Genomic DNA, 27,487 nt, shown 5'->3' on the forward strand with positions numbered 1-27,487 from the left:
CTTCGAGGCAGGGTGGGACCCCATGAAGTTGTTTCCCGGAATTGGCAGGGTGGGACCCTATCAGGTGTTATGCCCAGACTGTTTGTTCCCCAAAGAAGACCACCAGAGTCCAGAGTCAAAGCCAAGCGGCAAGGATCTTTACTACAAGTTCGAACTTGGTCCCTCCTTTACACAGTATACAAGAGGGCCCCGAACAATGCGAGCGTTTGCTTTTTATAGCCCGAAAGTTGTAGGGGAACAAAGAAATTCCTGCGCTTTCAGTAACCTTGAACGGCTGTCTCCTTATCGGAGACTTTCCAGGTGGTGTTTGTACTGAGCTCAGGGAGTTTGAGAGATATATGGTGGTGGGATGGGAGGATGGGATGTGTTTGTGCTAGGCTCAGGGAGTTTTGAGCCCGGGGCTGAGGAATGTGCCCAGCTCCTTTCATTCCCCCCTTCTTTTCAGGCATCTCTAGAGCCAATCTTGGGTCTCATAAGTCTGATTCTGTTTCAGCGTTTACAGGTTGGTATTGGGCTCTGAGGACCATGAGTTGTACGGTGTCAAATCTCTCTCTAATAAATTGTAAAATTCTGTTAACAACACAAGGTCCTACGGTAAGCAGAAATAGTAGACTTAGCAGGGGTCCAAGGAAGGGGGCTAACAGAGAAAACATAGAGGAATTCCACCATTGGTCTGCAGCTGAAGTAAACTGCCGTGTTTTTACTTCAGTGCTTAACTTGCGTAACTGTTGGACCCGGTCCTCTACAAGTCCTGATTCATTTATGTAGAAACAACAGTCTTCTTTTAGAAATATACATGTACCACCTTTTTCTGCAGTGAGTAGGTCTAGGGCCCTCCGGTTTTGCAAGGTTACCTGAGCTAGGGACGTGAGCTGCCGCTGAAGGGAGGCAAGGGACTCAGCCGACTCCTCCATAGCAACGGCAAATTGTTGGTATAACCTGTTACTTTCTATGAGGGTGTGACCTAGGGCTCCCCCCGCCAGTCCGGCCGCAATGAAGGATGCGGTGAGGGAGATTCCTGCAATGAGGGGGAGAAATATGGCTCGTGCAGGTCTTGGTCTAGGGTCTGGGTGAATAACAGCACTAGTCCAGTTACCGGTATACCCTAAGAACTCGCCAGCAGTTAGTAGAGTCAACCGGGGAACTAATGTGACAGGGAGACATAGTAGGTTATTAACAGAAGGACTAGGTAGGTTCTTAGATAAGGTTCTATTACACCAGAAGAATATGCCTGATGGAGCTCTTAAGGTAATATTAGGGGGCGTTGCAGTGATGCTGCAGAGGCTGGAATTGGTTCTTGAGAAACAGTAGGGAAACTTCTCCTGACTGGGGTTTAGGTATAGGGGCACGTTCAGGATAGGAGCATACGAGTGGTTTCGGAGGTTGTTAGCTTGGGCAAAGGTAGAGGGTCCCCATGGCAGAGGGACAGCTGTTAGCGGTGGACGCCCTAGAGTGGCGCACAGGAAGCAGCCAGACAGGCTATGAAGTCCTGTAAGGTTAGCAAGTTTTAGTCCTTCTTGTAATAACTTTAACCAGGAGAAAGGACGTAAGTCTTGTGTTAGTCTGTTTTCCTGTCGTTGGATATTCCCGTGGACCAGGGGCAGTACTTGCACTAGGCCTCGCCACAGATAGAGGTGACTGCTAGGCCATGTGGAGGAGGGGGAGTAGTATACAGCCCCATGTTGAGGTGTGGTCCAGCGGGAGTTCCAGGGGTCTCTAACTATCCATGTATATGGAAAGTCTTTATCCCGTCTACGATAGAAGGGCCATTTAGGGTCTAACTGTTTTCTCTCTCCCCAATAATGGGGCCTGTGGATGTTACAATAGTTATAAGGACAGCCAGCATTTTGGTGCCACCAATAGTGTTTACAATTGTATTTAGTCTGATCAAACTTAAAGCATATTATTGGTGTCATAGGTTTGGCTATTTGAAAACCGGTAAAATTTAGTAGAATTGGGCTGTTGCACCCTGAGGAAGGGCAATCAGCACTGGCCAATAATTTTCCGGGCTTATGAGGTTGCCCAGGGTGGGTTCGGTTTTCATAAAGCCAGAATCTCCAGACAAAGGGATTATGAGCTGGTTTTGTGATTTCTCCAGCGGCCACTAGGGCGACTAACATTAGGGTTAGACTATCTAACTGCATGTTTGCAGTGAGCTATGTTGTCGGCGCAGGGTGAGTTTTAAGGGGTTGTTCTTAGCTCTGTCCACAGTCCACGTGTCCGGTGCTTCAGCCGCCGCCGTGATTGGTCCCAGAAGATCAGAGGTTGGGTCCACTGGCTTGACGTGGGTGTAGTGGATCCACGATGCGATGCCTTCTACCTTCAGGGCGGTGGGTGTGGTTAGGAGTACCTGGAGTGGTCCTTTCCACCTGGGTTCTAGGGTCTCTTGTCGGTGTCGCTTGACCAGGACCCAGTCTCCCGGCTGGTACGGATGGGGTGTCGGCGGGGGACCGGTCTCATATAGTTCTTTCAGCTTGGGCCAGATTTCTTGATGAATTTTCTGCAAGGCTTGTAGGGAAAACAAGAGTTCAGAGACATTTTCTGTTTCGGACTTGAGCAGATCATCTTTTAGGCCGGGAACTAAGGGTGGGGGTCTGCCATACATAATTTCATAAGGAGTAAGGCCTAGTCTGTAAGGGGTGTTACGGGCCCGGAACAGAGCGTAGGGGAGAAGGACCACCCAATTAGCGCCAGTCTCCATAGTCAATTTAGTTAAGGTCTCTTTTAAGGTCCGATTCATTCTCTCTACCTGTCCTGAACTCTGGGGCCTGTAAGCGCAATGTAGTTTCTAATTTGCCCCAAGGATGGAAGCCAAATCCTGACTTACCTTAGCGACAAAGGCCGGCCCATTATCTGACCCTATCTGGACGGGGAAGCCATACCTGGGGAGGATATCTTCCAGGATTTTCTTTGCTACAACCTGAGCAGTCTCTTTCTTGGTGGGGAATGCTTCAGTCCACCCTGAAAAAGTGTCTACAAAGACAAGTAAGTACCGATACCCGTATTTTCCTGGCTTTATTTCAGTAAAATCTACTTCCCAGTAGATACCGGGCCTGGTTCCCCTGAGCCTTGTTCCTGTTGCAGCCTGGGATTGGGGGTAGGCGTTGTTAAGCTGGCAGACTTTGCAACTTGTCACGATGTTGCTGGCCATCTCGGCTGTATGTCTGAATTTGAGCTTAGAGCGTCTGATCAGGTCTATCATCCACCGAGCACCCAGGTGGGTGGTTCGGTGGATGTGTTCTAACATTTGTTGTCCTAATTTTTCTGGTAGGATGGTTTGGTCATTAGTATCAGTCCACCACCCATTCTGGATCTGTTTCAGGGGAAGCTTGTCAATCCACTGGAGATCTTGTTCTGAATAATCAGGGAAATATGGCAAGTCCTGGGGGCCCGGGTCAGGGAGCTGGAGTGCAAGGAGTTGGCTGGGAGCCTTCGCCACCTTTCTTGCAGTTTGGTCCGCTAGAAAGTTGCCTTGAGCAGTTGGAGTAGTTAGTTTCTGATGCCCTGGGCAATGCACAATGGCTAACTTTTCTGGCCTCCATAAGGCTGTTAGCAGGGCTAGGATTTCTTGCTTGTTTTTTATTTCTTTTCCTTCAGCCGTCAGTAACCCCCGCTCCCTGTAAATGGCCCCATGTATATGTGCTGTTGCAAAAGCATATCGGCTGTCTGTATATACCGTCAGCTTTTTCCCCGCCCCTAAGGTAAGAGCTTGGGTGAGCGCTATTAATTCGGCCTTCTGGGCCGATGTCCCCGGGGGCAGGGGTTCCGCCCAGATTACCTTAGTCTCTGAAGTCACTGCCGCTCCAGCGTACCTCTGGCCCTGATGCATGAAGCTGCTCCCATCAGTGAACCAGACGAGGTCGGCGTCAGGAAGTGGGCGATCCTGCAGGTCTTCTCGAACTCCGTGCACCTGAGCTAGTATCTCGGTGCAGTCATGGAGTGGGGCGTCCAGGTCCGGGTTGGGCAGCATCGAGGCAGGGTTTAAGGTCGTTGGGGGCAGGAAAGTTATCCTGAGAGGATTTAGTAGTAATCCTTGGTAGTGGGTGAGTCGGGCGTTACTCATCCATCGATTGGGTGGCTGTTTGAGTACACCTTCGATGGCATGTGGGGTAACGACCCGCAATTCTTGCCCCATGACAAGCTTATCAGCATCCTGCACCATCAGAGCCGTGGCTGCAATCATTCGGAGACAAGGGGGCCACCCGGCAGCCACTGGGTCTAACTTCTTTGACAGGTAGGCAACTGGCCTCCGCCAGGGGCCTAAGTTTTGAGTTATTACTGACTACTGCTGCCAGGACCCTGGTCATTTTTTTTCAGTGGCCTTAAATTGCCTTTCTTCTGGAGTATCTCTGTTATTGTAAACCCGCTGGGCTATCTGAAGGAGGTCCTGAATCCGCTTTCCTTCCAAGTCTTCTAATTTCTGGAGTTTTCTTTTAATATCTGGGGCTGCCTGATTTACGAATGACATTACAATAGCTGCCTGACTTCCTGGAGCCTCTGGATCTATGGGGGTACTGTCTAAAAGCTTCCATTAATCTTTCTAAGTAGGTGGCTGGGCTCTCTGTCTTTTCTTGCAGAATAGAATATACTTTAGCCAAATTAGTGGGCTTGCGAGCAGCTGCCCGGAGACCTGCCATTAGAGTCTGGCGATAAAGGCGTAGCCGTCCCCTACCTTCTGCCGTATTGTAGTCCCATGCCGGCCTGGTCAGAGGAAAGGTCGCGTTTATGAGGTCGGGGTTGGCAGTCGGTTGACTGTCGTCCCCCGGGACCAGCTTTCCAGCTTTTACCTGTATTCCCTCTCGCTCCTCCGTGGTAAACAAGATTCGGAGGAGCTGCTGACAATCATCTCAAATGGGCTGGTGGGTGAACATGACACTATCCAGTAAAGCCAGTAAATCTTTGGGGTTGTCTGAAAACCGAGCACTCTGAGCCTTTTAGTTATACAGATCACTGGTGGAGAATGGCCAGTACTGGAGCTTGGGGATTTCTGTGTCATCTGGGGGTTTTATTTCCCGAAGGGGTAAAGCCACCGTGGAGTCAGGCGGCTGGGGGGGGGGGGGCCTAGTCCGCGAAGTGCGCCCTCGCGTCCGCCCCCCCAGCCTTTTAAAGTTACTTTCCCTTTCAGCGAGCCCGCCTCCCCTCCGCCTGCTCCGTCCCTCTATCTCTCTCTCTAATTTTTCCGTTTCTGTTTAAATCTTTGATTGACATACTTACAGGGTCTTTTCTTTAAGTTTCTATCTCATTCGCGCGCGCTTTCTCTCTCTGTCTCTCTGTCATCCCGTGTCCTTTCTCCTTTATACTCAGTCTCTTTCTCTGACTCTCCACGTCTGCCGTTTTCTCCCCTTTCTCTTTCCGATTTCCCTTCTCACTTTCTCCCTTTCCCATCTCTATGGTCTCTCTCTCACTTATTTTCTCTTCTCTCCAGTCTCACTTTCTGTGTCTCTTTTTGTAAAGGAATGTGGGTTAGAATTAGGTTGTGGGTTGGAATCCCTGTAAAGGAAATCCGCGCTGGAAGCCGGGAGCCCGGGGACCGGGGCCGCGAGCGCGCGCCGGAAGCCGGGAGCCCGGGGACCGGGGCAATTCAGACAGCAGGCGCGCACCCGGGGACCGGGGCAATTCAGACAGCAGGCGCGCACCCGGGGACCGGGGCAATTCAGACAGCAGGCGCGCACCCGGGGACCGGGGCAATTCAGACAGCAGGCGCGCACCCGGGGACCGGGGCAATTCAGACAGCAGGCGCGCACCCGGGGACCGGGGCAATTCAGACAGCAGGCGCGCACCCGGGGACCGGGGCAATTCAGACAGCAGGCGCGCACCCGGGGACCGGGGCAATTCAGACAGCAGGCGCGCACCCGGGGACCGGGGCAATTCAGACTGTTGCCCGGATCGCGAACCCGCTCCGGCAACTCAGATCGCAATTTAAATCAGAAGAGAGCCAGGGGACGTCTCCCACCGGTCTCCACTGGCTGTCCTATAGCGCGTCCGCCAGGACTGTGCCAGCCTCAGTTTCAGACCTCGCGAGTCAGAGATTCAGATTCAGAACAGACACACAGACACAGACAGACAAACGGAGACGAGCCAGCTCACCTATCAGTAGATCGATCCTAGCAGATCCGTTGACCAGGGGTCTGGTGGGCTTGGGGAATCCCGGACGGGCCCCCAGATGTTATGCCCAGACTGTTTGTTCCCCAAAGAAGACCACCAGAGTCCAGAGTCAAAGCCAAGCGGCAAGGATCTTTACTACAAGTTCGAACTTGGTCCCTCCTTTACACAGTATACAAGAGGGCCCCGAACAATGCGAGCGTTTGCTTTTTATAGCCCGAAAGTTGTAGGGGAACAAAGAAATTCCTGCGCTTTCAGTAACCTTGAACGGCTGTCTCCTTATCGGAGACTTTCCAGGTGGTGTTTGTACTGAGCTCAGGGAGTTTGAGAGATATATGGTGGTGGGATGGGAGGATGGGATGTGTTTGTGCTAGGCTCAGGGAGTTTTGAGCCCGGGGCTGAGGAATGTGCCCAGCTCCTTTCACAGGGTGGGACCCTATCGAGGCAGGGTGGGACCCTATCCAGAGCCACCTGGTGTTAATTTTTTATATGAGGCCTAGTTTCTAAGTTTTATGAGGCCTAGTTTCAGAGTGTCACCCTGTCTGTTTTCTGTGGAGTCTCCCTTGTTTTGGTGAGAGTCCATTCTTTATTATTCTCTTGGTCCTCCAGCATGTCTTCCTCACAGAAACGTATCCTCTTTGTCTCTTTATTTTTTTGGCTTCTGTGATGTCCTTTTCTTTGTGTCCTGTTTTGCTTTCAGTCCTTCTCACTGCTCCTTCTCGTTCTCTTAGTGGGTTTGAATATTGGTGCTTCCTGAGTTCTGTGCCCAGGTCTTTGGTCTATGAGCTTATTGCCTGAGAGGAGTAATTTTCCTGAAAGAAACTGGACATGAAATCTCCAGTTTGCCGAATGAATGTTGATTGATTTGCAGGAACCCCGAATGAAGGAGACTGAGACATCTACAAGTGATGTGTGTGCTTCTGAGACGTAAACAGAAACCACAATAACATCAGAAGGCTAGGGCTATGTTGGGAATTCCCTTAATCTGATAATTACTCCATTGAAGGCATTACTGTTGAAATCATTCTTTGGAGCTGAAATGGCCTTCTGAAGAATCATTATGGCCACAAAATCTTGGAACTCATGAACATTTGTAAACAAAAATGTAGAGATGTTGAATAAATGATATGGGGCAGAAAAACTAGAACCTTAGAGGAAACCATAAATGATGTATTACATTAAATTAAATGAAGGGGTGGCCTGCCCCTCCACACCTGTGGGCATTTCTTGTCAGGTGGAATGAGAGACTTGAGAAAAGAAAGAGACACAAAGTATAGAGAAAGAAAAGTGGGCCCAGGGGACTGGCGCACAGCATACAGAGGAACCGCCAGGCACTGGTCTCTGAGTTCCTTCAGTATTCATTGATCATTATCTTTACCATCTCGGAGAGGGGGAAGTGGCAGGACAATAGGGTCATAGTAGGGAGGTCAGCAAGACGTATGAATAAAGATCTTTGTGTCATGAATAAGTTTAAGGAAAAGTGCTGTGCTTTGATGTGCGTATATGCAAACATCTCCATAAACATTTTCAGTGCATAAAGAGCAGCATTGCCGTGCTAGTGGCACGTCCCACCTCCAGCCCTAGGCGGTTTTCTCCTATCTCGGTAAATAGAACATACAATCGGGTTTTACACTGAGAAATTCCATTGCCCAAGGACAGGCAGGAGACAGATGCCTTTTTCTATCTCAACTGCTAAGAGGCCTTCTTTCCTCTTTTACTAATCCTCCTCAGCGCAGACCCTTTACGGGTGTCGGACTTGGGGACGATCAGATTTTTCCCTTCCCACGAGGCCATATTTCAGACTATCACATGGGGAGAAACCTTGGACAATACCTAGCTTTCCTAGGCAGAGGTCCCTGTGGCTTTCCGCAGTGTTTGTGTCCCTGGGTACTTGAGATTAGAGAATGGTGATGACTTTTCACAAGCATACTGCCTTCAGGCACTTGTTTAACAAAGCACACCCTGCACAGCCCCAAACCCATTAAACCTTGAGTAGACATAGCACATGTCTCTGCAAGGACAGGGTTGGGGGTAGGGTTACATATTAACAGTATCTCTAGGCAGAAGAATTTTTCTTAGTACAGAACAAAATGGAGTCTCTTATGTCTACTTCTTTCTACATAGACACAGTAACAGTGTGATCTCTTTCTTTTCCCCACAGTTAAATGTAAGATGGAAGTTCCACCATATTCCACACTGAATTGTAAGTATATACCAACATATTCAGTAATCAATGAGGCACATAGTTTCTGGCATAGAGGTATAGATGCACTTCTTATAAGCTACTGAATGAATAAGTTAAGACAGCGATTAGGCCATAATCAGTTTGTTCCACCATTTTGCTTTTTATTTACATTGAAAAATTTTTACCATTTTTTCCATTTTAATGTTTCAGAGCACACAAATGATGTGAATTCCAAGGTATCTGACAGCAGAAAATTGGTGGTGAGGCTTACGCAAAGAATAGAGCTTTGTGAAACTGAAATCTCACAACAGACCTTTATCGTCATTACAACATAAGCAGATCTTCAACAAGCATTTGCTACTGAAACATACAGTGATATGTACTGAGTGGGACCAGCACAGCAAACAATAACCCCTGGAGCTGTCACCCTATTCTTGTCTAGCGGGAACCTTGCTCTTTCAACACCCTTTTTGGGAACAACAATTTTCCTTGATTTTACTTCCAAGAAACAGGCTGTCTTTACCAAGCCATGAGACTTGACAGAAGATTGTGAACCTTAGCTGCTGTTTTAAAATTCAGACATTCGCTTTATGCTCTAGTACCTAGAGAGAGGGGGACAAATGAGGCAGACTTTTCATGTCCATAAAGTACAATAGGCATTAAAGCTACTGTGCAGAGGAGAGATTTGGGCTGTGTACTTGGCTGCTGCAGGACGGGCGCCACACCTTGCAGTTGTGCCTTTGCTAATGGAGAGGCAGGGACCAGGTAAATGCTCCCGTGGGAGGGGCTAGAGTTACCACCCACTGGCCTCATCTAGGGGTCAACATATAAAAGTGGGTGCTTAGTAGAGTCAGCAGGTCTGATTAATACCCTCTAGGCAGTACTTATGAGGCAGTTTGGGGCCCATCAAATGCCTTATAATAAAGTACAATGGTGCAATTTGTATTTTTACTGCAGGCCAATTAAGAAGGGGGAGAGAGAGTAGTAAGTAAAATGACATGTCCTTGCAAAGCAGAAACAACAGTCATAGCAGCAGGAGCGGGAGAGAGGGGTTAAGGAAAGGAAACAGCCAGCTACTTAACAGCAGTTAAAAGGGCCAGAGCTCTCATGTCTTATTGCCTACCTCCTGCCGGAAATTTCCCTTTTCCTGCTGGTTTGTATGGCAGTGGGTATTTTCAAAGGGGAATAATCTGTGTGGTAACATATGTTCATCCAGACAGAGATGGGTGAGTTTAAAGTCAAATAGTATTTTTTTTTTTTAAAGTGCTGTTTGAAGAGCACTTGACATTCTTATCAGAATTCTGTAAGGCTTGCATTCTTGGGTTTTGTGATTTAGCCTTCCCAACTTACATCTGTTTCTAGTCTGCCTTTTTAAAACCAGAAAAAAAAGATTTTGGAAAACTTTACCATTTGGTTATTATTTTTTCCAGTCTTCATTGAAGACAAGTTTTTATAAAACATGGGTTTATAAAAACGTGCCCTTTCATGTTGGGATGTACTAATCACTCTATGAAATTCTCTCAGGACATCTTCTCACCAGGCTGTTTCTTAAGTTACTGTTGTCTTCTCTGGGTACCTGGATTGCTAGACAATAGGAATAAGAAGAGAGAGATGTAGAAAGGAGAAGAAAGCAACAGAGAGGGAAGTAGAAAAGAGGGTGTAGGGAAATAAATCAGGGACTACTTTATAAAGTGGAAGAGAGACAGGAAGGCGGAAAGGCAGCATCGGGAATCAATGTAAAATGACAGTAATTTGAACAACCAAAAATAACATCTTCCTACTTAAAACAAATGATAGGAAATAAACTAAATACTGTTGACTGCCTTTGGGGAGAGGAAAAGAGAAATGGATAGGGTAAATATTTCAAAGTTTGTGCCTACTCAAACGTATTTATTCACTTATGACATGATGATGAACTCTGACAGAGTGAAAAAAAGGAGAAGCAATTTTCTAGGTAATCTAGGTCCCAAATCCTACTGTTGGTAGGGCAGGGGGTGGGGGAGAAGCACTGAAGGCAAGAATAGGGGTGAAATATCAATTCCCAGCTGGTAGTTTACATTGATGGAATTCCCTGAATATTTTCTCATGCATCTCTCCTCCCTCCCGTTCTATTTTTACTTTCCTTTTTGAAAGACAAATTTTAGCTTTATTTTTTTTCCTGATTATAAAAATATAACCCAAATATCAGCCTTTTCCTTTCCTGTCTCAAGATCCTCATCCTCTGGAATACTTGGGGAAGATGGTGTTTGTCTTGTCTTACATCTGTTTCTGAGTCGTCCCCCTTGCAGCCTGAGTCATGCACAACCCTTGGTTCTGGGTTAAAAGGAATAGTCAGGTGAAAAGAGAAAAGGGGTGAGTGTTATCTACTTCTCACGATCTTACTCCCAGGTTGTAATGAAAGTGGATCTCAGAACTAATTCTACCACATAGGCAGATATTCAATAAAGAAACAACCATTAGCAAAACAATATATTTAACCTGTTTCATAAATTCATTGAAGTCCTGTAAGTTTTCCTCTTGGGGGCTGTAACCATAACTTCATTGAAAGGTTCACTTGGGGCAAACCCTATAGCTCAAACAAGATTCGCTTACCCTTAGAGCTGGGAATAGGCAACCGGAAGACTTTAAACTGATGGCTGAATGCAGGACTCTTTTGGGATCAACCCTGGAAATGCAGGCCTCGCGACTCTCTAAAGACTTTCTTTTCTTTTTTTTTTATGATGTTCATGCAAGAGGAGGAAGCGTCTCTGAAACATTTTAGCCACTTTACAGATCTTGAGTTCCACAAATTTCACCAATGATTGCCCGTTTCTAATATCCATTATGTTCATTAACAACCATTAATTTCTCCTATGAAAACCTATTTCTGAAATTCAGTATGCTAATTAGCAAAACCTTTCTTGTTGATTAGAGATGTGGATTACAGAAGGGCTTTTAGTAATCGCCTCTGGAGTGTGGCCTTTTTGATAAAATGCTAGCTGACTGCCCCAGGGTGTGGAGTTCTGATTAGAACAATTGTCTCCTCCTAGGGTGTAGCCTAAACTGTAAAGAAAAAGTCACAACAACCACGTAATCTATATCACACTATATTTGCTGAAGTATTTAGTAAATTACAGATACCACAGCACATGTGAATACAAATCTTTACACTGTTGGTTGAAATGGCCATATAATATTAATTATGTACTGTAATAACAAACTCCCATTTGTTGGAACTTCAGGTTGTTTCAAGCTTTTCACTATAATAATTAATGACATGAGGATCCTTATTTTTACTCACCTGTTTAGTTCCTTTCTTAAAATGAATTCCTGGAAATGGAATTGCTGGGTCAAAGTTATGCATGTTTTAATTGTGATACATGTTGCTAACTGCTTTTCAGAACAGTTATTCTTCAGATGGAAAGCATATGAGAATGTGCATTTTCTTGTACAGTTATCAATATTTGGTATTGTCAATATTCTTTTACATATATATGTAAAAGATACATATCTAATATATGTATCTTATATATATATATTAGAAGATGGGGTCTCACTCTGTTGCTCAGGCTGGCCTCAAACTCCTTGGCTTAAGCAATCCTCCTGCCTCAGTTTCCCAAAATGCTAGGATTACAGGTGTGAGCCACCACGCCCGGCCATCAATATTCTTAATGTTTGCCAGTCTCATGGTCATCTCATTCAGTCTCATGGCTTTAAATTCCACCTATATTCTCAGGATTTGTAAATGGACATCTCCAGCTCACAGATGGAAAAGTGCTTTGGAAATCTGCCTTGTTGCTCTCGCTATCCGCCATCTCAACTTGCATTCCTAGTGAGTATCTTAAAGCCGATGTATCCAAAACAAGACCCCTCAACCTCTCCCCGATGTTCCCCTTCCCCCAAATCTACTTCACTTGCAGCCTTTCCTTCACAGTTAATGGCCACTCTGTCCTTCCAGTTGGCCAGGCTGAAGATCTTGATGCCATCCTTGATTCTTATCTTTCTTGCAGGTGTCATTCACTTCCGATTCCCTGTTACCACAGAGCTACGTCACCTTCATCTCTCACCTGGATTATTGCACTAATCCCCTCATATTGACCTACTTCTAGAATAATCTATTCTCAGCAGGGAAGCCAGACTGATTCTAATAATTTGTAAGATAATATCTGTAGTCAAGACCCTCCAGAGCTACCCCACGTTACTTGGAGTAAGAGCCTGAATCCCTACAATGGCCCATAGGCCATAGCTGATGGTCTAGGTGACTACTTCTCCACCTATTACTACTTATGCTTACTGCTTACTACTGTAACCTATTTCCATGCTTACTCTTGTTTCCCACACCCCTCTGGCCACATGGGCTTCCCAACTGTTTCTGTAGCATACCAAACAGCTTGGTCCAGATCACTGCCTCCCAGGTATCAGCATGGCTCACTCAACTAGATCTGTCCTGATCATGCTATTTAAATTGCTACCTGTCTCACCTTCCAGCATTCCTATTCCTTTCTAGCTTCATTTCACTTCATAGCACTTGTTCCTTAATACATTATGCAGTTTACTTATTCATCTTATTGCTTATCTTGATCCAATAGAATGTAAATGTCACAAGGGCAGAGATTTTTTTTTTTCTGTTTTCTATAATCCTGTATTCTCAGCTCTTAGTACAATACTTGTCACATAATGGACACTTGAAAAATGTTTTCTAAAGAAATGAATAAATGGATTTGATAGGTAAAAAATTAAATCTCATTTTATTTGCATTTTTAATTACTAGTGGTGAGATTTTAATAATCTTGGTGTACAAAAGACCTTTCTGAGCTTAATAAAAAATTCACAAAGCATGAAGGAAAAAATGGACAGTTTTGACTTTTTAAAAATTAAAAATTCCTCCATAGGAAAATAATGCTTATCACAAACAAGATTGACAAATAGGAGCTCCACTTGTAATGCATACTTCAGAAATAAAGGTTAATAGCCAGAATACACAAAGAGTGCTGACCAGTCAATAAAAAAGATGAATACTATAATAGAAAGATGAATAAAGGAGAAGAACTGGTCATTCACAAAACAAGAACGCCATAGAGGTATCTGAAAAATGTTTACCATTACTTCACTTTTTCTTAAATGTGCTTTCTTTAAACCAGAGAGACTTTTCATTTCCTCTTGCTTTCAATTTCATCTTCCCTAAATTTAATTTCCAAGGAACTTTCTTATTTTCTATAATAACCACAGTGTATTTCCAGCTGTTTTTCCCTTAGCAAATGGAGCCCCATATCCTGTCTCCCTCGGTTTTACAATTGCTTCCCCCTCCTTCTTCCTCTTTCCCTCCAAAATACTCTATCATCATGGGCAAAACTCCCCAGAGCTGTACTGCTGGGTATGATCCTTTCCTTCACTCCTCAGAAAAAATTGTGATGTGAGGACCAACGCCATGCTTATATATTTAGTAGCAGTTTTATTACAAATATTTTGAATCACACAAAATGTGCAGATTTGCTATTTCAACAACGATAAAGACCTGCTTGACTTGCATAGCATTTAATGAGCAAACGTGCCAGGAATGCTGATTGACAATATTTGGCTGTAGAGTTTCCCAAGCTTATTTTACACAAAGTTTGTAAACTTATGCTCTGAAATTATTTCTCTTTTGTGCATGCCAAATGCAGTGCACTTGTCTCATGTAGGAATGAGCATTGTGCCTCATCCAGAACTGTGTATCTGCAAAAACAAGGCAAGATGAAATAGGAGAGGACCATTAACCAGGAAAAGCAGGAGGGGAAATAAGTGGCAAGCAGAAAGAGCAGACTACTAAAGCCAAAAATGTTTTTGGGACTTTGATAATGAGTGACTCCTCTGGCAAACGTCTGCTATCTAACTGGATAGACATAAATTATCCGAGACTAGGTAATTTATAAAGGAAAGAGGTTTAATTGGCTCGTGGTTCTGCAGTCTAGCTTCTGCTTTGCTTCTGGGGAGGCCTCAGGAAGCTTTTCCTCATGGCGAAAGGTGAAGGGGAAGCAGGCACATCTTACGTGGCTGGAGCAGGAGGAAGAGAGAGCAGCGGGGAGGTGCCACACGCTTTGACACAACAGATCTTGTGAGAACTTGTTATGCCCAGACCGTTTATTCCCCGAAGAAGACCACCAGAGTCCAGAGTCAAAGCTAAGCAGCAAGGATCTTTATTACAGGTTCGAACCTGGAACTCTCACTCGCTCGCGAAACGAGACGGGCAGGAGAGCTCCCCCACTGAGCTCCGAGCAGTGTTATATAGTCTAAGAAAAGTGGGCATAGAGTTATTATACAAATCAGATATATGATTGGCTAGTGTTTGAACAAGGCGATTTGGCTAACTATGATTGGTTCCCGCCATTTCTGATATTTCGGTTCAACCTTTGAGGCAGGAGAGCAGGTTTATGGCAGCAAGAGTTTATCTTACTTAAACACGTCTTGTGACCTTGCCTCAGAACTTACAAAATCTCTGGTACGTGCAGAAAAACAGATACTCACAGAACTTACGAAATCTCTGGTATGTGCAAAACAAAATCTCTGGTATGTGCAAAGATTAGAGAGCAGAACAAAGGGTGTAGCGCGGGGGGCGGGTACACATCTATCTTTGTGTCCTTTCAAACTCACTCACTATACAGTACCAAGGGGGAAAGGGGATGGTGCTAAACCATTCGTGAGAACTCCGGCCCCATGATCAGCTCACCTCTCAGCAGGCCCCACTTCCAGCACTGGGGATTACAATTTGACATGAGATTTGGGTGGCAACACAGATACAAACCATATCAAACCCCAACATTCCTAGAAGAGGAGTGTGGTAAGCAGAGTAATGCCCCTTACCCCTAAACATGTCTATGTCTAACCCCCGGAGCCCATGAATATGATATCTTACACCGCAAGAGGGACTTTGCAGATGTGATTAGGTGGAGGATCTTTAGATGAGGCAGATGATTCTGGATTATCCTGGTAGGACAATCCAATGTAATCACAAGGGTCCTTAGAAGTGAAAAAGGGAGGGCCGGGCGCGGTGGCTCAAGCCGGTAATCCCAGCACTTTGGGAGGCCGAGACGGGCAGATCATGAGGTCAGGAGATCGAGACCATCCTAACACGGTGAAACCCCATCTCTACTAAAAAATACAAAAAAAAAAAAAAAAAAAAAAAACCAGCCGGGCAAGGAGGCGGGCGCCTGTAGTCCCAGCTACTGGGAGGCTGAGCCAGGAGAATGGTGTGAACCTGGGAGGCGGAGCTTGCAGTGAGCCAAGATGGGCCACTGCACTCCAGCCTGGGCGACAGAGTGAGACTCCTTCTCAAAAAAAAAAAAAAAAAAAAAGAAGTGAAAGAGGGAGGTAGGAGAAGATGGAATCATGGGATGGCTGGCTGGGGGTCACAGGGCAAAGCATGCAGGTGGCTTCTGGAAGCTGAAGCTGGAAAAGGCAAGGAAACAGATTCTCCTGTAGAGCCTCCTAGAGCCGACACCTTGGTTTTAGCTCCCTGAGACTGATTCTGGACTTCTCATCTCCAGAACAATAAGATAATAGATTTGTGTTGTTATAAGCTATTAAATTTATGGTAATTTATTACAACAGAAAGAGGAAATGACTACAAAGAGGATGAGCCCTGTTTATTTCTCTCACCACTGTTGCTTATCTCTAATATGGACTTGGATCATCTGGAAGGTAGGAGGTGTAGGAAGCAGGGCTCCTCTCAGGGGTGCCTGAGTCTCCTGACCACACTCTGAAGTCCAGGTCTCAAGTCTGGGAGCACAGCAGAAGCCCCCGTGGAACTTTTAAAGAAAGTGCAGATGCTCAGCTCTACTCCACACCTACTGCATTTTATTTTCCAGCATTGGGGGCCTAGTCATGAGTATATTATTTTTAGGTTTTACAGGTGACAGTGAGACTCCAAGACTTCAGAGGTGAGAGGGGGACTAAGAAACAGGTTCGTGTTAGATAATTGAAGTTGCAGCTGCTGGTGGACAAACTGCTTTACCTACAGATGGGCCTTCCCAAAGGAGCACATGTCCTCCAGGTGAATAGGAAATCCCTTGTCCTTGCCCTGATCATGATCACAGAACAGTCCATGTGAACCAGAGAAGGAATTCACACCAAAACTGCCCCCCAAACACACTCAGGGGTAAGGCATGTTGAGATAGTCTGGACTCTACTGCCCTCAGGAAAACTTGAGGATGAAGTTCTTTCCATCTTCAGTAACTGACTCTGCATCATGTGGTTAGTTTTTTCCTTCCCCCACTTCATTCCCTCCCCCTAATCTTTAAATTAGAGAAGAAAAGAGTGTAATGGTGTACATCTCATACCAGTTAGAATGGCAATCATTAAAATGTCAGGAAACAACAGATACTGGAGAGGGTGTGGAGAAATAGGAATGCTTTTACACTGTTAGTGGGAGTGTAAACTAATTCAACCATTGTGGAAGACCGTGTGGCGATTCCTCAAGGATCTAGAACTAGAAATACCATTTGACCTAGCAATCTCATTACTGGGTATATACCCAAAGGATTATAAATCATTCTACTATAAAGGCATATGCACATGTATGTTTATTACAGCACTATTCACACTAGTGAAGACTTGGAACCAACCCAAATGTTCATCAATGATAGACTGGATTAAGAAAATGTGGCACATATACACCACGGAATACTATGCAGCCATAAAAAAGGATGACTTCATGTCCTTTGCAGGGACATGGATGAAGCTGGAAACCATCATTCTGAGCAAACTATCCCAAGGACAGAAAACCAAACACCACATGTTCAAACTCACAGGTGGGAATTGAACAATGAGAACACTTGGACACAGGGTGGGGAACATCACACCCTGGGGCCTGTCGTGGGGTGGGGGGATGGGGGAGGGATAGCATTAGGAGAAATACCTAATGTAACTGACGAGTTAATGGGTGTGGCAAACCAACACAGCACATGTATACATATGTAACAAACCTGCACGTTGTGCACATGTACCCTAGAACTTAAAGTGTAATAAAATAAAAAGAATGTAATGTTATAAATTAGAATTCTTTGAGGAAGAAACCCAACCACTGCTTTTATTTTAAAAGAAGTGAGAGTTCTCTTGAGAGTTGTCACTAGTTAGGCTCAGGCCAGGACAAAGGACAGCCCACAGAATGAATGGTCTAAGATGTTGGCTACAGCGGTGATTGTATGGAGTCATCATGCTAAAACAATAAGCTGTAGGGAAGAAAAATAGAGCATTGGAGAGATTATTAAATGAAGTCCTACATAATCGACCCCTCACTATTTCAAAGATGCTGAAGTCAGATCTGCAAGTGGAGATTCCCAAGTGTTGGCAAGCTACTCTGTGGCTTCCAGTAACCCTGGAGAGATGAGGAGCCTCTGCTTCCAGAGGGGAATCCAAGAAGGCAGACCCTGAGACAGCACTCAGTCCCTGCTGTGGAGACAGCCAGGAGAAGGGACCTCAGGATGAGTTAAGTGTGCTGGGGTTATTTGTATTTGACCAGGGGCCAACAGGTGTTATTAGATTTATGAAATCCACCCAATCAGCAGATAGGTTTAAAAATGGCTTAGAAACCAGGCACTGGGAAATTTAATGTTAGCATTTTCTTTGGTTCAGGAAAAAGGCTAACTGAAATCTTTCTCCTAGATTTGTACCCCATTTCTTGGTCATCGAGCTTTTCTAGACTTCTTGATCCATGTATTAGTTCATTCTCACACTGCTTCAAAGAAATACCCGAGACTAGGTAATTTATAAAGGAAAGAGGTTTAATTGGCTCATGGTTCTGCAGTCTAGCTTCTGCTTTGCTTCTGGGGAGGCCTCAGGAAGATTTTCCTCATGGTGAAAGGTGAAGAGGAAGCAGGAATGTCTTACATGTCTGGAGCAGGAGGAAGAGAGAGCAGTGGGGAGGTGGCACATGCTTTGAAACAAAAGATCTTGTGAGAACTCACAAGTACAGTACCAAGCGGAGATGGGGATGGTGCTAAACCATTCGTGAGAACTCCACCCCCATGACCTGGTCACCTCTCACCAGGCCCCACCTCCAACACTGGGGATTACAATTTGACATGAGATTTGGGTGGGAACACAAACCCAAACCGTATCAATCCAGAACTTCAATTCTTGGATAAGTTGTTGGGGAATGAGAGAAAAGGGAAAAAAACCATGGAAACTCCCCAAGATATGTTACTTATCCAAGTGGATAAATGTGTCATTAACATTTTCTTCAAGGAAGAAATGTTTTTTGTTTTTGTTTTTTTAATTTGCAGGAAAGAAGGACAGATTTGTTGGTTGATGGTTCTGTTACCATGGAAACATAGAGATTAAGAAATAAAAAAAGAAGTTCTTATGTATTAACTTTTTAGATATCCTACCATAGCCTAACTTTACCCTTGAGGCAGAATGAAAAAATAGTCCTGACCCAGGTCATCATTCTAAGCAGTTCTGTCATGAGAGGCAAGCTCAAACTATTCTTTCTGTCATTTCTGCCTTGCAGATTGGCTGAATATGCACTTTAAATTCATGCTTTCATTGTGAATAGGTCACTTTGGTGCACATAGAAGAACCTTTAGGTTCTGAGTAAGTTTTGCAAAGTAAAGCATGTTGCTTATAGGACTTGGCTGAATAGACATGGGAAGACAAGTCATTTGGAATGGAATTGGTGACCAGACAACAGAGAATGTCTTAGTTCTTTCTGGCTGTTAGAGCACAATATCTTTGACTGGATAATTTATACACAACAGCTATTTATTGCTCATAGTTCTGAGGGCTGGTAAGTCCAAGATCAAAGCGCCAGCAGATTCAGTGTCTGATAAGAGATGGCTCCTCATAGATGGTGCCTTTTGTATGTGCTTACATGGTACAAGGGGTATGATAGCTAATACTGAGGGTCAACTTGATTGAATTGAAGGATACAAAGTGTTGATCCTGGGTGTATCTGTGAGGGTGTTGCCAAAGGAGATTAACCTTCTAGTCAGTGGGCTGGGAAAGGCAGACCCATCCTTAATCTGGGTGGGCACAATCTAATCAGCTGCCAGTGCAGCTAGAATATAAGCAGGCAGAAAAATGTGAAAAGAGGGCCTAGCCTCCCAGCCTACATCTTTCTCCTGTTCTGGATGCTTCCTGCCCTCAAACATCGGACTCCAAAGTCTTTAGTTTTGGGACTCAGACTGGCTCTCCTTATTCCTCAGCTTGCAGACAGCCTATGGTGGGACCTTGTGATCATGTGAGTTAAAATTATATATATATATATATATATATATATATATATATAAAATGTCCTATTAGTTCTGCCTGAATAATACAAGCAAGCAAACTCCCTGTTTCCCTTTTATAAGGGCATTAATCCCATTCATGAAGGTGGAGCCCTCATGACCTAATAACCCCTGAATGGCCCTACCTCTTAATACTATCACATTGGGGATTAAGTTTCAACACATGAATTTTGTGGGAACACAGACATTTAGACCATAAAAGTCAAGATTTCCAAGTGAACGCTTTATTCAACTATATAGATGTAATTAATTTTGTCTACTTTTTTTGTATGTGTGACATGGCAGAAACTGGGATGGGGTAAGTTATTTAAAAGTTTAATTAAATACTACTTTTGTAACTATGACTTGTGTGCTCATATTTAAATATCCCGCTTAATTCACTTGTTTGGAGAGACTGTATCGTATAGAGAGGGAGCCCGTCATGGTCTTTAAGATGAGCACAGGCTTTGGAGTCAGAATCGTCATGGTTTTCGATTCTTGCGCTACCTCTAACTAGTTTGGTAACCTAGGGCAGTGACTTAATTTCTGTAATCCTTGATTTCATCACCTGAAAATGGGGATAATCATTCACAGTGATTCTATAAAAATTTAAGAAGATAATACTGTCAGGCTGGGCGCGGTGGCTCACGCCTGTAATCCCAGCGCTTTGGGAGGCTGAGGCGGGCGGATCACGAAGTCAGGAGATTGAGACCATCCTGGCTAACACGGTGAAACCCCGTCTCCACCAAAAATACAAAAAAATTAGCCAGGCATGGTGGTGGGCGCCTGTAGTCCCAGCTACTCTGGAGGCTGAGGCAGGACAATGGTGTGAACCTGGGAGGCAGAGCTTGCAGTGAGCTGAGATTGCGCCACTACACTCCAGCCTGGGTGACAGAGCGAGACTCTGTCTCAAAAAAAAAAAAAAAAAAAAAAAAAGAAGATAATACTGTCTGCATGATATGCTTAGCTTGTTTCTCGACCCTCAGCTTTGGTAGCATTGCTGAATTATACTAATTGCTGACATATACCAAATGTATCGGTCACCTCCTAAAACTTCAAATGGAAGGGAGGACCCTTCTGCCCCTGAAACAAGGTTCACAGGGCTTCTATATTCCCCTGAGGGCCCCCAAGATCCCCATATTTCTGTTTATAGTTCTATTTGAAGCCAATTTAATACTACCATATTTCACTTTAATGCCGGTGCAAATTTGAAAATATTTCACCAAATTCTTTTAAATAAATGCACTTTTCTCTTTTATTTATTCAATAAATATGTATTGAATACCTATTATATGACAGGCCCTGTGCTAGATGCTGGGGATAAAATAATCAACAGGATAGAAATGGCTTCTGCCCTCATGGATGATGGAGTGTAGTATGGACAAAGCCATCGGTAAGCAGACAATTATAAGGCTGTGCTTACTTAGTGCTGTGGCAGGAGTACAGTGAGATGTAAGCATCTTGCTGGAGCTCCTAACCCAGGTTTGGTTGGGAGGGTTGTCGCTGGAGGTGAAATTATTTTTAAAGCCATCTCAGAGCTGGGGCTCCATTCTGGGGCCCTCTAACTCTGCTAGAGCTGCCTCAGAGTGTTAGACTTCATTCATTCACTCCTACATTTAATTCATTCATTCACTGAGTGAATGTGCCAAGCACTGGGAAAACTGGTGAGCAAAACAGACATGGCCCCTTTCTTTATAAAGCTTATAGGCCTGTGTGTGTGTGTGTGTGTATGTGTGTGTGTGTGTGTCTGTCTGTGTGTAGAAATAGAGGAATTGGAGGAGTGAAGGGAGCTGAGAGATCAGATTCTGATTCACGAGGCCAATCCCTATTGCAAAAGTAGATTAATTGACAAGCTGTCACCATGATATGCCATTAACCTGGCTCTAACTAAGAACATGTAATCTGATTTCATGTTCACAAACTCCACTTCTTATTATGGGTTGACTTCTCCCACAGGTCAGCCTAAGGGAAGAATAAGGTGGATAATGTTCCATTATGGTTCACGTGGCAAATCTAATTTTCATGGGAAATTAATACTTTGGGATTCTGGGCGTATACCTCATTGCTCTTCCTATTCTACCTCTGAGCTGGACCTGGGTCCCCTCTTGGTGTAATGAAGAAATGAGTTCTGTGGCTCGAAGGATGTGTCTCCTTTGGAGACAGCCAGTTGATCGTTCTCTGAAAGCAACACACTAACATTCCTGTGCTCTGAATAAGCTGGTTCCTTTTAAAAGAATTTTGACTTTTATTTTAGATTCTGGGGGTACATGTGCAGGTTTATTACCTGGGTATATTGTGTGACACTGAGGCTGGGGTATGAATGATCCTGTCACCTAGGTAGTGAGCATAGTACCTAATAGGTAGCTTTTCAGTCCTTGCCCGCTACCCGCCTCTCTCCTGCAGGAGTCCCCAGTGTCTGTTGTTCTCATCTTTATGTCCATATGTATCCAGTGTTTAGATCACACTTATAAATGAGTACACACAGTATTTGGTTTTCTGTTCCTGTGTTAATTCACTTGAAGAAGCGGTTTCTTCCTCCTGTTAAAAGTCTGCACCCATGTGTCTTGGGGCTGTTTGGACTGACCCAACCTTTGCACTATAGGCTTGAAAATCACCTCCCTGGCTTTTATTAAATACATACATTAAATGTATATTAAGTATTGTTTACATTCAGAGGATGCAGCTGTCCTAATTGAATGAGTGTTTTCTAATTTTATTTTATTTTATTTTTTGCCCAAAAGTTGTTTAGAGCAAGCAGCCTATCAGCGTGGTGATGAGTGAGGTGTCAGGGGCCAGTTGAGCTGGGTTTCAGTTCCAGAGCTGCGGATGAGTAGCTGTGTGGCTACTCCCTGCTCTGTGCTTTAACCTCCTCCTCAGGCTGTTGGGAGGTGGTGTAAGTACAGTGCTCAGAATCATGCCTGCCACATGGAAGCACCCGGCAGGTGAAAGCTTATTAGTTAAAAAGGTCTGATAATCACTGGCATTGTGGCCAATTCCACTGTTCTCCAGAAGCTTTGCATCAGGGGTCTTGTATGCTTTTTAAACATTAAAATAAATAAAACCTTGAAGCTCTTATTCCAAATAGATATTCAATTTCTCTTATTGCAAAGAGTGGTGAAATAGATTCCTTAATCCGTCCCTGTGTCTGGGAGTCAGGCCTGACCAAGGGGCTGGAACGTTAGCATGTGCGGGGCTCGTCCGTGCCAGCAGCTGGGAGAACTCTCCAGCAAATGTGCAAATGTGCAAACGTAGTAAGTTTGTGGCATGTCACATCGTTTTCCCTCTCCATCTCTTCCCAATTGCATTTTTAAAAGTAATGCAGTTAATTTTCATGAGCATTTTAAGCCCAAATTAGATCTCATATTGTAAACACTGCAGAAGCTGAGAAAGATCTCGTTAACAAAAGCAAATTACTAAACTCTCGCAAATCTGAATCAGACCCATGGAATTCAAACTTGGATGAAGGACATGCCTACAAAATTCATTCCGGCTCCATTTCTGCAGGATGAAAGTGAATGCAGGCATGCTAAGCTACCAGCAGATCTGTGACTGTGGCACCTAATTGCAGCTGCCTTTAAACCTTGGGCAGGTCAATGGAGGCATGATGATCTCAGGGATATAATTTATCTTTTATGTATTTCTATGGTGTGATATATAATCCCTTGCTGAAAAGGGTCCTTGTGGATGTCGGCTTCTGCTCCTGGCTGTAACAGAATAAAGAACTGGTAAATAGGTGACTCTATTCATCTCTCTTTTGTCCTACATACTGTGGGCCAAGGGATGGAGCTACCCCTCTTAAGGCAGTGATGGGGGCATTCAACCCATAAATGATTCTGGATTTGCTTTATTCTGTGATTGGACTCAATCGTATGCTTCTGAAATCTTGATACACTATTATGATAGTCTCGAATAGCCAGAGAGCTGTTTTCCACTTTGTATCTGAAGTCTTACTTTCTCTGCTCACTCTTCAGATAGCTGAGCACCTCAAATAGGGTGGGGTAAAGAGATTTGAAGAAGCAATCATGCTATCTTGAGATGCAGAAGCCAGGGAGGTGAAGAACTCATTTTGTCTGTGTCTGGACACATTAGAAGCCTTCTGCTTAAGTGAGAACAGTCAGGCAGTCAGCAGGGGTTTATGGGAAAACACACAGCAGGTTATAGGGCAAAACCTTGCTCTAAACATTTCAAGTATGCATTAAACAATGAACAGGGTTTCTTGACCTTGCAGTCTGTTGCCTTTTCTGCCCCCTAACTATTTGTAGATTTGAAGTACTGAGGGACTGGGATGCTCCCAATAGGAAAATGGGGAAAACGCAGCCAGGTGCCATGGCTTAGGGTAGAGTAGGGGAAAAAGCTATCCTTGAGCCAGGCATTTCTCTGCATTTTCCTGCTTGGTACTAGGGTTGCAGCACTGTAGGGCCACTCATGGCAGCCCCATGCCAAACGCAGCAGAACTAAGCAGAACCGTGGTTTGTGGTCTCGCACATCTCGGTACCCTCCTCCCAAAATGGCAGGACGCACTCCCTGGACTTCCCTGTTTTGTCTCCATCAGCTTTCTCGATGTGTCTTCAAGGCTGCATGGCACAAATACCTCCTCCTGTTCTGAAATCCATTTACTTCCATTTTCTCTTCCTGACCTCCCTTCCTCCAGGTTCCTTTCTTTTCTAATCATTACACAACTCAGGCAGACAAATAGCCGGCATGCAAGCTATTATGTAAGTAAATATGAGAGTCCACTGAAAAGGTCAGCAATTGCGAAGAAATAACGGGCAAAACTTCAAGGAGGAGGTGGGCCTTGAGCTTCTGTGAATAAAATGGGAGGGATGCGGTTGGTCGGTGGAAGGAGGAACGATACACGTGGCCCAGGGATGAAGGCGCAAGCCCAAGAGTTTTAGGATTGCATCCTGCCTTCCACAGTTACTAAGTTCCATAGCCTTGGGAAAGTCACTATACGTCTCTTGGACTCAGGCTTCTCATCGATGAAGTGGGGATAATCACACCTGGTTTCCACTGTTGTTAGAAGGATAATGGTTAATGAATTAGCAAATTAATTGGATACATATTGATGGTTAGGTGCTGTGCACTATGGTAAGCATGCAAAGAATCAGACCCGTGAGGCTTCTAGGAGCTAACAGGAGAGAGAGACAAATAAGTTTATGAACCTGTAAGTAAAACTAATATGTGCCATGAAGCTTGCAAACAGCATGACAGAGTCAGCAGTTTTCACAGGGTGGTCAGGGAAGGTTCCCTGAGAATGTGATATTGTCTGTGTGGCACTGTCACAGCTCCTGGCACAGGGTAAAATGAGCTCTTTGTAGTTCCTTTTATCCCAGGGACACTTGTCTGAGGACAGGAGAATTCGGGAAAGGCTATGTGAGAAAGGGGCATGTGGGAGCCACAGGGATTGCTGTACCGTAGACTTCCCTGTTCTCTCTTTATGCCCTTTTTCTTTCTAAAGGGACAGGTTCACATACAAGGCTCAGGAAGAGGAAGAATTTGCTCTGCAATTTGCTGGTTTGTCATGTGTCCTTGGCCAGAACATCCTCTCCATCCCTTCAGTCTGCTGTCCACCACTGTGATGGGGTAAAGAGGATGCCTGTAAATCATCTTAAGCCTTAGACAGAACGCAGGCATCGCCGTGGAAATATTAATAACATGGCTGCTGGGCTTTGAATTCATGGAATGTTCTCTCTGAAGTGCTCTGAAGAGAGGCGGTAATAGGGTTTGGCATTATTTTCTCTCAGGAGAGAAAGAGGAGCCCAAAGGCATAGATGGCATTTGCTAGAAATTTCATGGGTAGAATCAGCCAGGCCTTCCACGTAGGCCCCTGTTGCCAGTTCAGTGCGGTAACCACCAGGTGGTTGGCTGTAGGGGACATCTGGATGGCACCCTCCTTCTCCTCTGGCTACATCCTCCCCGTGCCTTCCAGGCTCCATGAGTTTGTGCCCCGGGAATCCTGTCAGGCTTGTCACTTCCCCAGCAGAGGCAGACAGGGCTGCACCCGGCATGCTGCAGTCAGAGGACTGGGGAGCAAAATGGATATTTTTTTTGTTTGGCAGTTACAAACTCCTTCATCATGAAATTCATTATACAAATCGGGTCAGACATCAAATATTTTTAAAAACCCGTCTCTGATTTAGACCCGGCTATCACCAAAGGACAACAGGAAAAGTATTTTTCAGAAGGTTTAGGGGACCAGGATAGGAAAGGGTGAAGAGCCAGGATTTTCCACTGGATCCTTCTGAGAGCTCTTGCAGGAGGTAGATGAATTCCTTGGTCAAAAGTGGGTGTGGCAAGTGTGGAAAGGCCATGGGAGGGCTTCAGGGCCTCAGGGGTATCGGGTGAAAGGTGGCAGGGCAGATCAAAAGCTTGCTCAGGGGGTTATTATTATTTTTGCATTTGGTTAAAAATTGACAAACTAATTGCTGAGCCCATTGTCAGAAAACTGGCAACCCATTAGAGATGATTGTAAGCAATTTCTCTCTATTATTCCTAATGAGACTGATGCAGCCTCATCTTCTGTACTTAGTGCTCAGAGAAATGAGGGTTTTATCTGTTTCTCTAACTCAGCCAGAGAGCATCTGCTGCACTAAACCTGCGTGGGGCTGCCGTGCAGGCCACAGGGCTTTTCGAGTATTCCTGACCTCAGCTGGGAAGATGGATGATTTGTTTGTCTGATTGCCTGAGTCTCTTGCCGCCTCTTCATTTTCCACCTTCTCTTCCTTCCAAACACCCTTCTTACTCCTGGCCAACTCTCAAGATACAGTTAATCTAAAAAGCAGGAAAGCAAAATTGAATAGAAAAACAAAACCAAACTCTTTTAGAAGTGAAACTTTAAATATTGAAAGCTGAAGCTTCTTGGATTTGAATATTTCAGTGGGGTTTAGAAAAGACCAAACTATTCCTTCAAAATCACTTAGAATATTTTCTACTTTTATATCACTTAGAATATTTTCTACTTTTAAATATTGGAGTAAATACTTATATATAACTAGACTATCCAGGTTCTTGAATAGAAAAGAGAAAGATGTCCAATATCCCTTCAATCTGGGATATTGCATCTCAGCCCATTTTTCCTGAGCTAGTCCAGATAGAGTCAATATTTCTAAGTTCAGTTCAGAGGCAGGGTTTTCTATGGCACATCAGACACCCTTGTTTCCCCCCTTGGCGAAGGCCTGAACATTGTCTTCTTCTGTCAGTGGGAGGGAAGTTTGTGTTCTAGGACACCTTCCTCACACCCTCACCTTTCCCATGGTCTTCCATGACTAGAATGCACTTTTCTCTTCCTTTTTTTTAAGCAACAAAATGAGTTCTGGTTCATCTGTAGATATGCAGACAAGGAAGTCCATTTTAGTGGATTTTCTGTTTCATTTTAAAACCAATTTCTGTGTCAATTGCCTACTATTTGCAAAATCTTGAGGATCATAAGAAATGATAAACAATTAAAGTGGTTGCCAAGCCAGTTAACATGAACACATTTTATCATTCCAATGTACTCTGTGATGAATCCTTAATAATCTTTCCTTTAAAAAATAAGATGTTCAATATCATCAGTTATTTCGTTAGGGGTTGGCACCTATGGCTATAAAGTATGTGTCAGATTCTAATTACACACAATAATATCACTAACTTCGAGTGTTTGGCCCCTGCTGTATTGTGAGTTTTTGAAAATGGAAAATGACAGTCATAATTTCTTTCAGAAAGGATTTGGAGACTGTATTAGTTTTCTCTAGCTGCTGTAACAAACGGAGTGGTTTAAAGCAACACAAATTTATTGTCTTATGGTTTTGGAGATCCAAAGTCCACAATGGAACTTAGCTTGCTAAAATCAAGCTGTCAGCAGGGCTGTTCCTTCTGGGGCTCTAGAGGAGAATCTGTTTCTTTGCCATTTCCACCTTCTAGTGGCTGTTCAGGTCCCTTAGGGGAGACTGCTTATATTTTGAAAGCCAGCGATGGCACTGTTCCTACTTCTGCTCCT

General features: G+C 44.4%; 1 protein-coding gene across 9 annotated transcripts in view; it reads left to right on the forward strand.

Moving 5' to 3' along the window:
• Positions 1-27,487, forward strand: part of LOC105493253 (solute carrier family 7 member 11) — a 788,950-nt gene that overhangs the window by 227,009 nt on the left and 534,454 nt on the right. For all 9 annotated transcript variants that reach the window (XM_071093030.1, XM_071093026.1, XM_071093035.1 and 6 more), the window contains one exon: positions 8,264-8,305. The gene's annotated coding sequence lies outside the window, so the exon portion shown is untranslated. The remainder of the gene's footprint in view (positions 1-8,263; positions 8,306-27,487) is intronic.

Source organism: Macaca nemestrina, chromosome 3 (genome assembly GCF_043159975.1).
Source record: "Macaca nemestrina isolate mMacNem1 chromosome 3, mMacNem.hap1, whole genome shotgun sequence".
NCBI classification, from domain to species: domain Eukaryota; kingdom Metazoa; phylum Chordata; class Mammalia; order Primates; family Cercopithecidae; genus Macaca; species Macaca nemestrina.